Here is a 12,288-nt window from a genome sequence, read left to right as displayed (position 1 = left end):
TGTTCTAGTGTAGGCGGTCATATGATACAATACGCAGTGAAAATATATGTTCTAAACGTGTTCCTGTCCTCTAACACAGTCACTTGTGAGTGAAATTGAACAATTTTTAGCCAGTGGCTAGTGACAGACATTATTTAGAAGCCTAGAACAAAATTTTGTCGCATTTACTTGCAATGTAGAGGGTTAGCTGTAACCACCACTGCCCCATTTATACATGCATGACAAGAAGTCAACTCACTGACCTGAATGAGTTACATAAACACAAGAACTTCAGCAGCACAGTCCATGTAAATGCTGTAACAGGGAAAATTTTACACATACAGTTAAATCTAAACTTTAATTTCATATCTTTACAATGTCTCCTACCAGACATTTTAATTTAATTTAATTTAATTTAATTTATTGCATTTTTTTTTTGCACACTAAGCTCAAGCCCAACAATTGAGGTTTTAAAACTGGTATGCTATATATACACACACACACACACACACACACACACACACACACACACACACACACAGTGTATTTATCACGTTTGTAAGAATAAGAAAGGGAGGATAAAAGTAAAACTAGTGGTGCATCAATAATGTGAGAAAGGGAAAGCAGAATAAGAAATGGGAGGACGTCTGTAAATGAGAGAACTGAGTGCTCACTAAAAACTACATCAATCACAGATCAGTAACTCAAGTTCATTTGATTCAGATGAGGCTGAAAGTGAGTGGGTGAAGTGTTTACTTTGTAATTAGTTCATTTCTGCCAGTTTGACCCATTGAGATTGATTTGTGGACTGACTGTGAGCATAATAGGCAGGCATTATTGCATTGTTAGGATAATCAGCCAGTTGTAGTGCAATGGAGACTGACTATTTTCTGTGTCTAGCAGTTCCCTCTGAAATTCATGACATGCTTTATAAGAGCTCACTGAGAAAACAATGATCTCCATGGAGGCAAAAGAGACATTACATTCCTCTGATATTTTATTTGCTAATGTAACTGTTAAACAGTGATATTTTAGTTATGTTTTATGCAACAAAAAATAAATCATATTTTATAATAAATAACATATGAAAACGAGAAAGAAATGTCACTAGCAAGAAAACGCCCTTGCTAGTGACATGGATATCATACAATCTTGGAAGTGGACCATAACCTCTATCCCAGAACAGCATCCACACCACACCAACAACCACTCGGAAACACATTAGCAACTGCACAGCAACACCCTGAAAACCATTCACAACGCTAGCATTGCGGCTGCAAGTTTTGCATGAGCGAGCTCCTAGGTTTTTTTTTTTGTTTTGTTTTTGAATTGATGCATGAAAGTACCTGGATGTGTTTTGATACTGATGATGTGTCGAATGCAGACTTGAGAGAAGTGTTAGTAATCACAGAATTCTATTAAATACTATAATAAATAATGACCTGGAGAAAGCCTGCAGTACATTTTATCGGCTTATTAAAAATAATCTTTTTTGACAAAACATGAAATATACACATTAAATATACATACTCATTTACACATTTACATGTGGTAAAATAAAAAGATAAAATTATATGAAAATAATGTAAATATTTTAGTTGGTTATGACATTTGTTTGTGGTGTTATCTGTTATGTGTTATTTATTGTGCATTGGGTGATGCTGTCACACTACTTAAAGGGATAGTTCATCCACAAATAAAAATTCTGTCATCAATTACAAACCTCATTGGATCTTTCAGAAGCTTAAACATGCTGGTGTGACACACAAGAATGAACCTCATTGGTTCTTGCTCAAGCATGCTTGAGCTTCCATTTATCAAATTTGAGTACTCCATGTATGTTCGCTGATCAATGACTAACAGCCTAAATTAAATCTGTTAATCATATAAAGTGATTGTGTCTCTTAAGAAGACTGATTAAACCGTTAGATTCATTTGGATTTCTTTTACGATCTCTTCATGAACGTTTTGAAGTGTCAGAGTTTAGTGTGAATACACTTTCAATGGACGGACAGAAATCTCAGATTTCATTAAAAAACTATCTTCATTTGTGTTTCAATGATGAACAAAAGTATTTGGAATGACGTGGGTGAGTAACTGATGATAGCATTTTCATTTTTGGGTGGACAGTCAGCAACAAGATCATAGCACATTTCAGTTCTCACAAAGATGCGTTCTTTGTCCTTCCGAGTTCGTTCTTTCAAGGTAGCATAGCAAGACCGGTCTCCACAAGAACTCAAGTCCATTCTTTGCATTTTTAAAATTGAGAAAAAGCCACACATAATCATAACAAGATATAACCAGCTGACATATAAATTTCCAGCTTATTCCAGGTCATCTATGCGTCACCAATCACTGTAGCCATAATCCACCCACTTTTCCATTTATATTTTATGGGAGAATATCCCTTTATCATCATGAATCTGGTTCTCTGAGACGCCATGGAAAACTGTTGGATGACTAAGAAATGAGTGCTGTGCTTGCCTGTTCATACTCAATGCAAATGTGCTGTTATTATAATTATATGTAAATGCTCATTTTAGCAATGCAAAAACAGATCTTGCAATAGTTAAAACTCTATCATATTGTGAGATGGGATATTCATGTCGCTAGTCAGTCTAAGTATTTTTCAATAAAGCAACTCCCAGACTGATGTGGACAAAAGGTGTTTTGACTACATTGCAATTTAGGTAGGGCAGATTCTAGGTCTAGGTGCTAGTTTATCATAAACATTTTATAAGCTTTATATTCTAACCGCTGAACACTTTTGGCAGAGGTTGCGTTTTTCAGCCTGAGGGTGGTGCTCTAATGTTGATTGACAGGCTTTAAGCACACACGAGTCACGGCACATGAGAATGCTATCTTAGAATTGCCTTAATGTAGTGTTTGTTGCCTCTGAGAGTTGCTTTAGAATATTACTAGTTGCAGAGGAATTCAAGTGAGAAAGAGTCATATCTATTCTCAAACATAAAACAAACACAACCAAACTATTCACATGAGCAGAATTAAACTAAAGGATTTATACTTTCATTAATTTGATGTTGCTCCACATAGGAAGAACAGACATGCCAACTAGTTACTTACCTGATGCAGACTAATATACACATAGCTGAAGCAGATTGATAACATCTTGGTCTGGAGTAAGGTTTACATAAGATAATGTTTAAATAAATAAGTGGGGCAGTCTGAAATCTGCCCCAATGGCTCTCAATTAGAGCGCACTGCAGTTCCATTTTTCACCACAGATTTACATTGGAAAATTTGTGGAGCACTGTAGAGTTAGTAAGGGTTCAGAGAACCGCTGCCCAGCTTGGTATCATGATACATGCCTGCCGAAGCCATATGTTCAATTTTAATATACCCTGCTCATTTTATGACTTAAAATAGTCTAGAAAATCTGAAAAATATTTGTTGCAGAATGCTGAACACATTTACAATTTATTAATTGATTCAGTTTATTTAGAGATAAATGTTTTGGATGAATATTTTGGTGGGGCTCTGCCACAAATTCTTTTATTTAGCCAAAACATAACAATTTAAACTGGAACTTTGGTTCCCTTTCAGTCGTTCACGTTCGATCTAGTCGACTGTATGGGATCACGCTTAGGGAGCCTGTCATCTTCGAGTATTGTTAAAACGAGCCAATGCACACATTGGCGTGTAAGCTTTGCATCCATGCTCCGCCCCGCAGCGCGGGTATAAATACGGAAGTGGATGCACTCACCATTTCGCTTCGGAGCCGATCGGTCTTTGGTCCTCGAGTGTTGTTATATTACAACAAGCGAGTATGTCGGTGCTTCTTCAGGAAGTCTCTCCCGGTGCTGGTGGTTCTACAGCGCGAGTGCAGCGGTGGTCGCGAGCTTTCTGAGCTCTCAACTGCTGTTTTAACAGCATCACATTTCTGTTTGTGTTTGTTTGTCTGACGGCCGGTTGAGGGCGAAGAGAGTGAGTGCTTCACTGGTACAGGCTGCACCATCCCTGTCAGTGTTGCCGCGATCATTCCCCTGTGTGCTCCGGCACTGGTGAGGGTTTTTTCATTTCCTGAAAGAGCAACATAGGTGCGTCTGCGTCTTTTTCAAGATGTCATTCCACCCGTGCGTTTCTGGATGCAGTCGTTCCCTGTCTCCCTCTGACGGTCACAATTGTTGCACAATTGAAGCAGCTTTTGTGGATGGTTCACGTTTCCATTGCGGGAATATGACTGTCTCGGTGTTGAGATCAAGACTCGCCTTCGTCCGCGAAGGTGCAGTCCCCATTACCACGCCCCACCCTAGGGTGCCATGTGGGATGGGTGATCGGAGGATATTGATGGAATTCCTGCCTGGTAACCATTCCCTGTGGGCTCCTCACACCTCCATCACACTGCAGCCGGCGGTGTCCCCCGTTGAGCACGCTGGTCTCTCTGTAGGGTTATGAGGTTATCCCTCCAGTGGAGCGGTCTGTCGTTTTGGACATTTGCATTTTGGATGGAGGATTCTCGTCTCCCCCCTTAGGCCTGTGAGTGCAGACGGAGACGGAGGCCAGCCAGCACATCCTGCCCTGGCAGCCCGCTGCTGCCATCACCCCGCCGCCGGTGGCAGTACCTCCGCCTGCTCGTCATGAGGCCTCAGCGCAGACCCAGCCGCAGGCAGGCCGCCCAGCTTGTGTCAGACACTGCCAAGCCAGGTGGCAAAAGTAAGACCAAACGTCCCTGACACATTCTACCAGGGATGGGGGACGAGCTCTTCAGATGGTTACCGTTCTGCCGCTGGCTCTCCAGAATCCAGCGGTACCCAAATTGTCAAAAGAGCAAATTCCTCCGTTCCTGGTGGGTCCTGTAAAGCCTTGCACCCCTCAGTCCCCTCTTGTGTCGCCAGCCGGCTGCCGGATGCGGTTCGAGGACCCGACTACGCCTTCTCCTGCACCCCCGGCCACCCGTGGAGACAGGTAAGTGTTGCATCGCACACTCAGACCTTGCTTCGGGCCGCCCCCGGGCCTTCCGAGCCAGGTCCCTGTCCTCCACCTCGCTGCCCCACCCTGGGTATGTCTGTGGTGCCCTTGGTCTTCCTGGCCCGGGTTGTGGAAGCCTGGAGAGGGCATTCGTCCCCAAGATTGGTTCGCAGCGATCGACCTGAAGGACGCGACACAGGCCATTCCTGCGCTTTGCGTTCGAGGGTCAAGCGCATCAGTACAAAGTCTTACCCTTCGGGCTGGCCCTGGCCCATGAGAGAGCATGGCGTTCGTGTCCTCAACTATCTCGACGTCTGGCTGATACTAGCTCAGTCTTCGGGAACAGTGGGAATCCGTGGGAAAGCACAACCTGATCGTCTGGTTCCTGAGGCGAGCGAGGAGACTGAATCCACCTTGCGCCCCTCTATACCCTCTTGTTACTTGTCTCTGGTGCTGTCCGCACTGCAAAGACCTCCCTTTGAGCCACTGCAGGCAGCTGAGTTAAAAGTCCTGTCTTTAAAAACAGTTCTCCTGCTTGCTTTGGCCTCCATCAAGAGGGAAGGGGACCTGCATGCATTTTCGGTTGACGAATCGTGCCTGGAATTGGGCCGGCTAACTCTCGCGCTATCTTGAGAACCTGGCCTGGATATGTGCCCAAGGTTCATACCACTTCCTTTCGGGACCAGGTGGTGAACCTGCAAGTGCTGCCCCCTGAGGAGGCAGACCCAGCCCTGGCTTTTCTCTGTCCCGTCCGCTCCTTGCGGTTATATGTGGACAGAACGCAAAGCCTCAGGACCTCAGATCAGCTCTTCGTCTGTTACGGAAGCCAGCAGAAGGGAAAGGCTGTCTCCAAGCAGAGGTTGGCCCACTCGATAGTGGATGCCATCATCTTAGCGTATGAGTCCCAATATGCACCTTGTCCCCTGGGACTGCGAGCTCATTCCACTCGGAGTGTAGCCGCTTCCTGGACGTTGGCGCAGGGTGCCTTGCTAACAGATATTTGTAAAGCTGCGGGCTGGGTGACACCTAACACGTTCACTAGATTCTATAGCCTATGTGACAAGCCGGTTGCTTCCTGTGTGCTCTCTTCGCATAGAAGCCAGTGAACACCGTAAGCCCCGCTCGATGTGTCGGCTTGCTGCGCCATTCCCCTCCTTTGGACTCGATACGTTCACCATTCTCGTTTCAGTTCCCCTCTAGCCGAACCCTGTCGAGCTCCTCCACACTCCTTCGGCATCGGACGTGGCGGAGCGTCCGATGCTAGGCCTACCACTTGAATGCACTGGTTGTGCTAGGCTGGGTCCATATGTTGTGATCCCTACGGCGATCCCATATTCTCCACGGTACGGCTCCCTGAAGCGAGCCTGTGTCTTTCCCTTTGGCAGTGTTTCCTCTGCCGTCGTTGTCAGTTGAGTCTCCCCTCAGTTATAGGCTGGAGCCACCTCAGTGACATTCCATATGTTGTAATGCCCGATAATTCGCCCAGTCCATATGCGTATCCTCCACATGTTACCTCCCTGCGGGCTGGATTTCGCTTCCATAGCGTCCACTTCCGTATTTATAACCGCACTGCAGTGCGGATTGTGGATGCAAAGCTCACACACCAATGTGTGCATTGGCTCGTTTTAACAACACTCGAAGATAACAGGCTCCCTAAGCGTGATCCTATTCAGTCGACGTTGACTACGTCTCCGTTCCCTCCTTCAGGGAACGAGGGTTGCATACGCAACCGAGACGTTCTTCTCGTTCTGGGGTATCTGTTGTGGCTTTGTTACCCATGTCTGTTTTAACGTTAGACCACCTTAAAGGGAGAAAACAGAACAGAAGAAAGACTAAGTTGTTAAAGACAAAATTGCAAGGTTAACTCTGTCTTTTTACTCTTCAGCCGGTTTCCCTCTAGGCCACCCAGTGCTTCAGTACCTCGTCCTTGGGGAGTCTGTACCTAGGTCCTTCCGAACTTTACATATAAGTATACATCTGAATATTGTCTTACTAACTCCCAAAGTTCTTGCTTTTGGTTTTGTAGTCCCATCTCCTCTTCCATAGGCACTTGGGAAAGGACTTGGGATGAGAGGGTGGAGAGCAGATCGTTCTGGGTCATACCACTTCTTGAGTAATTTCACATGATAGGTCTGGTGGATCTGGCGCTGGCAAAGCTGCCTTACCTTATACTTCACTGGACCAACTCTTTCAACCACTTCATACGGACCATGCCACTTGGTGAGAAACTTGCATCCGTGGGTAGAGACAAATTGGTGCATCTGCTCCACATGTTCCACCATAGAGTAATGTGGTGACGGTTGGTTCTCCCAGACCTTTTTAGCAGTATCCATCACACCTCTGGCCCTTCGTACAGAGAAAAGTTTGAATAGCCAAAATCCTGTAGAGCTCTGTGGTTCTTCCCTAATGTAGAATAACACATAGGGCAGCAACTGATCCCAGTTTTTCCCATCCACCTCAATCAGTTTCTTCAACATTTGCTTTAAGGTCTGATTAAACCTCTCAACCAACCCCTCTTTTTGTGTCTGATAAACAAAGGTACAAATCTGGCTCGCCTTTAACAGTTTACACATCTCTTTCAGAACGTTGGGCATGAAATAGATACCCTGGTCTGTTAGAATCTCCTCTGCAATGCCTACTTGGCTAAAAAGATGGAATATCTCTCTGGCCACCACTTTAACAGTTGCTGCCCGTAGGGGTATTGCATCTGAATACCGGGTGCTGTGATCCAGTATAACCAAAATGTTACCCAAGGTGTCCATAGCAATTCTTTGGAAGGGAATCTCGATAATGGGTACAGGAATCAATGGGTTGCTATAGTTTACCTTTGGGCTGGTCTTCTGGCAGGTTGCACACTGTATACAGGAATCTTCAACTCTTCGCTTCACCCCTGGCCAGTAAAACCTCCTCAGTATGCGTTCATATGTCTTCTCTGTTCCCAGGTGGGCACCCAGAAGGTGCAAATGAGCCAAGTACACTGCTCTAGAAATATAGGGCTTAGGTACCAGCAGCTGTTCAACAACCTCGTCTTCAATCTTAATGACCTGTAAGGTATTTTTTTAACAACAAAATGTGGATAGGTTAGTTCACTTACCCCCTCCAGTAATTGGTCGTCAACAACCTTGATGCATTTCCAAGCCTGTTCGAGGTTAGTGTCTTGTAGCTGAGCTGTGCCAATCTGCCCTGGCTGGTCACTTTCATCACTTCTGCTTGGGGGAACTCAGAAGTCTTTGCTGGTGGAGGGATTCTCTGCTTCATTTTCAGAGTGGCATTTACCACTACTTTTTCTTGGATCACAGACTCATTCTCTGATTCCTGGCCCTGGAGGGGACTGGTGTTTTCTTGGAGCTTTCCTTCACTTGACTTTTAGGCCTTTGAGAGGGTTTTCAGTTGACTAGAGGCCAGTAACGCTCATACACTGGGCAGTCCTTTCCTACTTCCCCCATCAAAAAAGGTGCCAACAGGGCACCCCAATCTTCTTCAGGCCAGTTGCGGTCCTCTAAATACCTATAGGTAGGGTTCCACAACATCCTCTGGAGTCTGCTTAGTGAGGACCCGCCCTGGGTCTAGGATTCCTATGGTTTTGGACATGACTTGACACATGGTCTTAACTGATATCCCTAAGGGCACTTAGCTCCTCCCTCTTTTTGGCATGATTAGTCAGCAAGGCATTAATTGCATCTCACATTTCCAAGAAGGTTCAAGGTTAACTGTCTGTTTACTCTTCAGCTGGTTTCTCTCTAGGCCATTTTGTGCTTCAGCACCTCATCCTGGGGCGAGTCTTTATTCAGGACCATTCAAACTTGAGTGAAGCAGAGTTCCCAGATTTATTGTGACCTCCATTAGGTCATCATTGGCTAGAGCTGTGGGTGGTTCCACATTTGGAGGGTGAGCAGGTTGAAAATACTCATAATTGATGACTTTTCCTAGCTGGAACCTGCTCTTTTGGTCCTAGGCTCCTCTTTCCAATATTGGATTGTCAAGTCAAGTCAAGTCACCTTCATTTATATAGCTCTTTTAACAATATGGATTATTTCAAAGCAGCTTTACAGTAATAAAAAGGAAATTACTGTAAACAGATTGTTTAGGCTTTACAACAGCTCTAGGATAAAGTTTTTGTCCAGCTAAAGTTAGTTTTGATTGATTGATTCACTTCTGTTGCGAAGATCATTAGTTATTAACTTAGGGGCCGTTCTAACAGGAAAACCCTTAACGCGCTCCGGCCGCACATCTGCACAAAACAGTGCTGTGACAAAAGGATTGTCACAACAAACATTTTTTTCTCAGATTTTACCAGGAGTTTGGCTTAATACTCAACAATATTATTGACTCAACTGCACTGGCACTATTGGATGAGAGTTGAACTGAGCTGAATGATGACATCATCTGGATTTTCTGCATCAGCTGTTTTATAGCTGAATTTAACTAATTTCATAATTAAATTGAGCTGAATCAACACTGAACTGACTTCAGTTGAACAATGAACAATTTTTAGAGCTGCTTTAAAACAGAATTAAAGGGTTAGTTCACCCAAAAATGAAAATTCTGTCAGTAATTACTCACCCTCATGTTGTTCCAACCATGTAAGTCTTTCGTTCATCTTCGGAACACAAATTAAGATATTTTTGATGAAATCTGACAGAATTCTGACTCTTCCATAGGCTTCCAGTGTGACCGAAACTCACCGGCCCAGAATAGTTATTAAAAACATCGTTAAAATAGTCCAAGTGACTCCAGTGGCTCAATCTTAAGTATATCAAGCGACGAGAATACTTTTTGTGCGCAAAAACAAACAAAAATACCGACTTTATTCCACTATTCAATTCCTTCTCTCTGGGCCTCGTAGTGTTTTTGCGTAGCGCGTCTGTGTTGCACGTCATCACGCATCACTCACATGACCTTCTTCGGCCAATTGTGAGCCTACGTGGTGACGTTCAACACAGACACGCTACGCAAAAACACTACGAGGCCCAGAGAGAAGGAATTGAATAGTGGAATAAAGTCGGTATTTTTGTTTGTTTTTGCGCACAAAAAGTATTCTCGTCGCTTGATATACTTAAGATTGAGCCACTGGAGTCACTTGGACTATTTTAACGATGTTTTTAATAACTATTCTGGGCCGGTGAGTTTCGGTCACACTGGAAGCCTATGGAAGAGTCAGAATTCTGTCAGATTTCATCAAAAATATCTTAATTTGTGTTCCGAAGATGAACGAAAGACTTACATGGTTGGAACAACATGAGGGTGAGTAATTACTGACAGAATTTTCATTTTTGGGTGAACTAACCCTTTAATTCTGTTTGGATCATTGATCATTTTCCTGTTTATCACTGTAAAGCTGCTTTGAAACTATTTTTTTTTGTTATAACCTCTATTATGTTAACATTATTTGGCATTAAATTATCGTTAGGTTTTGACAAGATTTTAGAAAGATGGCATTACCTACAACAGGTACTCAAAACAATGGCTAAATAGCTAATTGGAGAACATTATTTTCTCTGTCCTTATAGCCAGGTGACCTACGTCATGTTAGCTCTAAAGGAAAGTTGTTTTAGAGATGGAGCAAGCAAGTTATTGTCAATAATGACATGTTGTTTCTTCATGATTCACCTATGCATTTTATAAATAATGTGCACTGGTGAATCATACATAATACTGTGGTAAATAAAACAGAATAAAAACTGATTTCAGGTATTAAAGGTCTGCATAAAGTATGAATTAATCTTTAGCTTTTTCAGAAGACTCCTTTGAACATTTGGTATGGTGAGCTCTTAAACTGTTTTCTAGATCAACATGCAAATAATTTTCTCCTAGATTAGACAATTACCATTGTCCTTAAAAACAAGCAATAGAGCTATTGCTTTAGGTTTAATATCTCATTTACACATGGAAAGAGGCGTCAGGACTGGTTCTGTTATTGTATGTCTTTTGTGTTTTCATTTTCACCTCATTGTGGAAACTCAAAGCCCAGGGGCCTCATTTATAAAACTGTGCGTAGGAACCTTGCTAAAAGTGTACGTGCGCCCGAAAGCCAAAAATGGCGTACGCAAAAAAAATATTCAGACTTTTAAAACCGCGCGTACGCCAGAACCTGCGCAGAATTCACTTTATAAATCCCAGTCAGCGGAAGATTGTGCGTACATGCGTCTCCACCCGAAATAACCATATATGGAGCTTACAACGCCTAGTTTTACTATGCAGATCCTCATCTACATATCATTTGCATATGATTATTCATCCACGTGATAACTTGAATAATCATATGCAAATGATATAAATGGTACAAGAAACATTACATTAATACAAATCAAGTAGTTGTCTATCCTTGCCTTGTTTTTGAATAGCCTACATAAATCAAATAGTGTAAAATACATTTCAGAGAAAGTTTTTCTCAATCTTTTCCACTTGCCGAATTGTATTTTTAATTGATTTATATTTTTAATGGAAACAGATAGGCCTTGGGCATTATTTGCACGAAACTATTTTCTCAGACAATCTGGTATTATCATGATAAGCAATTATCTCTGTGGTTAAAACATTAAAGCACGCCACAGGAAAAGTGTTCAAAAACAATCGCATCCACAACAAATATTTCTAATGATTGAATTTAATTTTTTTTTGTAACTTCAGTAATGATTTCATGTTTAAGTGTTTAACTCCATTAATTTGAATGGCATATTTAATATAAATGTTTATGTCAGAAGTATTTTATTTATTTAAACTGTTATTTGCGTCAGTTTCACTAAACGGCTCAACACGCTCGCTGCCGCGGACATTTAAGAAGGAATGGATATTTGCTTCAAGTGACAGGCTTGGTTATTGAAATTGTATTTGTATAATCTTTCTGTATATGTTTAATTTTCTTCAGATTTTCTGTATAAAAGTGACCAAAAATACATTTAACTCCAGCTCACCATCGGTGTCGCCAAAGTGCTCCATCTCCAAAACGTTCGTACGCATGGGTCAGAGTTTGCGTGCAGGTGCGCAAATTTTCCCGTCAAGTTTTTCTTTATAAATCCCACCTTTTGCGCAGGAACTGGCATACGCATGTTTTCAGCCCCGTTTTGTGCGTACCCAAGCTTTATAAATGAGGCCCCTGAACTGTATTGTTTCCCCTTATTTCTACATGAATGTGATTTCTTTTCAAAGCGCTTGGTTTTTGCATCAATTTTGTGTCTTAAGAAAATATTATTACCTTATTGCAACATCCAAAAACTGCTTAAACAATTCCAAGGTGGTTTGCTGTTCTCAGCTTGTTTAAACTGATTTAACCTAACCAACAAGCACTAAAGTTCATAAAATTTTAAATAACCCTAACCCTATGTGTATCCTCAAGTTACACTTAAAAACACTAGTCTTCTTCCTATTTTGAACTGTGCA

General features: G+C 42.5%; 1 protein-coding gene across 10 annotated transcripts in view; it reads left to right on the top strand.

Annotated features, from left to right (window-relative positions):
- The window catches only part of acot7 (acyl-CoA thioesterase 7), a 148,280-nt gene that overhangs the window by 41,015 nt on the left and 94,977 nt on the right, over positions 1 to 12,288 (top strand). The window lies entirely within an intron of this gene.

This window comes from Scardinius erythrophthalmus, assembly GCF_964197995.2.
Source record: "Scardinius erythrophthalmus genome assembly, chromosome: 20".
Lineage (NCBI taxonomy): Eukaryota > Metazoa > Chordata > Actinopteri > Cypriniformes > Leuciscidae > Scardinius > Scardinius erythrophthalmus.
The sequence above is the reverse complement of the archived record's forward strand: the minus strand, read 5'-3'. Positions and strand labels throughout refer to the sequence as shown.